The following is a 2,340-nucleotide window of genomic DNA, read 5'->3' on the forward strand; positions in this document are numbered from 1 at the left end:
GAAATTATTGTCATGCTTTTTTAAAAAACATCCTAAATACTGCAGAATAATATATATATATAAAATATATAATATTATATATATCTATATTTATAATTTTATATATATAATACTATATTATATATATATATATATATATATATATATCACACATAAAAACACACATACATTGTGTGTGTTATGTGGGGTGCGCTGTGTGTAAATGAATGTCCTTTTAAATTACTCCAAAATGAAAGGAAATACCAGGAACGATTTTTTTTATATAATAATACTAAAATGAAGAAAACGGCTTCCAAACAATTCGTAGAACTTTTTGACATGTTTTTTATGTCAACATTTTTTAAAAAATATTTTCATCACTTCTATGATAACCATTGTCATATTCCAATTAAGAATTTTTATAAATGTTTAAAATAAGTATGATGTTGTTATTTTTAGTAAAGGGCTTTATAGTTTTTTTTACTCAAACTTAAGGCTGGGTCATTCTCCATTGCCATGAATACATGAAGATTAGTTGTCCTTAGCACAGATATGGGGCAACAGCCTCCATCAGCAAAGGGAGGTTATAAGAGGTGAAACCCACTGATAATTCAATTATAATAATTATAATTTAAATAAATTTAAATTCTGGCTGTGATGCGGTCCTTTTATAAAGCTTCACCGTTATTTTAAATAAAATTACCATCATCCTCAATATAGTTATTACCATTATCATCATTTTTTATTATAACTTTTTGAGAACCATAGCTATTATCATTTTTGCTATAGTTGGTGTTTGCAGAATATTATAATTTAATATGGGTGTCTAAGTGAGAGGTTTACTGTCCATAATCTCCATCATTTTTGAATAATTAATATAGGCTAATGTTATTTCTCCTTTGATACTGCCCGTTTATGACCTATTGAAAGATAACTTTTAACGGAATATCCTGAAAACCTACATTCCGATTCTTAGTTGGGGTTTTGGGGTGCGTGGGGTGCGTGTATTGTTTTTTACTTATTTTTTATTCTTTATTGTTTTTTAAATTCTTTAAATCACTCTCTTTCTTCTCTCTCTCTTCTCTGTTCTCTCTCTCTCATCTCTGTTCTCTCTCTCTCCTCTCTGTTCTCTCTCCTCTCTCTCTCTTTCTCTCCCTCTTCCCCCTCTCCTCTCTCCTCTCTCTCTTCTCTCTCTCTCTTATATATATATATATAATTATATATATATATATATTATATAATATATATGAGGGAAAAAATCTTTTCATATAATCATATAACGCATTCTTATATTTCTGCAATTCCTACATTCCGATTCTTAGTTGTGTGTGTGTGCGTGTGTGCGTGTATGTGTTTCTTACTTATTTTTTAATTCTTTATTGTTTTTAACATTCTTTACTTCACTCCTTTGCTTTCTCTCTCTCTCCTCTCCTCTCATCTCTCTCTTCGTCTCTCTCCACTCCTCTCTCATCCCTTCTTCTCCTCTCTCTCCTCCCGTCTTCTCTCTCTCCTCCTCCTCCTCTATATAATATATATATAATACTACCTCATATATTATATATATATAGTCTCTATATATATATATATATATATATATATGAGGAAAAAAAATCTTTTCATATAATCATATAACGCATTCTTATATTTCTGCAATTCCTACATTCCGATTCTTAGTTGTGTGTGTGTGCGTGTGTGCGTGTATGTGTTTCTTACTTATTTTTTAATTCTTTATTGTTTTTAACATTCTTTATTCACTCTCCTTTGCTTCTCTCTACCTCTCTCTCTTTTCTTGATCTCTCTCTCTCTCTCCCCAATCTCTCTCTCATCTCTCTCTCGTCTTCGCTCTTCTATCCTCGTGTCTCATCTCTCTTCTTCCTCTCCCTCCCTCTCTCTCTCTCTCTCTATATATTATAGATATATATGTATATAATATATTAGTATTTACTTATATATATTATTATAATAATCTATAATATTATATGAAGCGAGACAAAAAAATTTCATATAAATCATATAACGCATTCTTACTATTTCTGCATTCTAATAATCGATTGTAAAATCGAACGAACGGAAGGATTGAACAAAACCAAAAAAATGTTGAAAAGAAAATATGATTATGATAATGTGTGTGTGTTTGTGTGTGTGTATGTACCCACACACGCACACACAAACACACACCACACACCGACACACACACCACCCACACACACAAACACAGCCCACACACAAAGACATCACACACACACACACACACACACACATTATCATATATTGCATTTGTTCTTTCTCACATTTTTTTTTTTGTTCAATCCTTCCTACTTCGTTGTCGATTTTACAATTCCCATTAAATGAACTGCAGCA

This window comes from Penaeus monodon, chromosome 40 (assembly GCF_015228065.2).
Source record: "Penaeus monodon isolate SGIC_2016 chromosome 40, NSTDA_Pmon_1, whole genome shotgun sequence".
NCBI lineage: Eukaryota > Metazoa > Arthropoda > Malacostraca > Decapoda > Penaeidae > Penaeus > Penaeus monodon.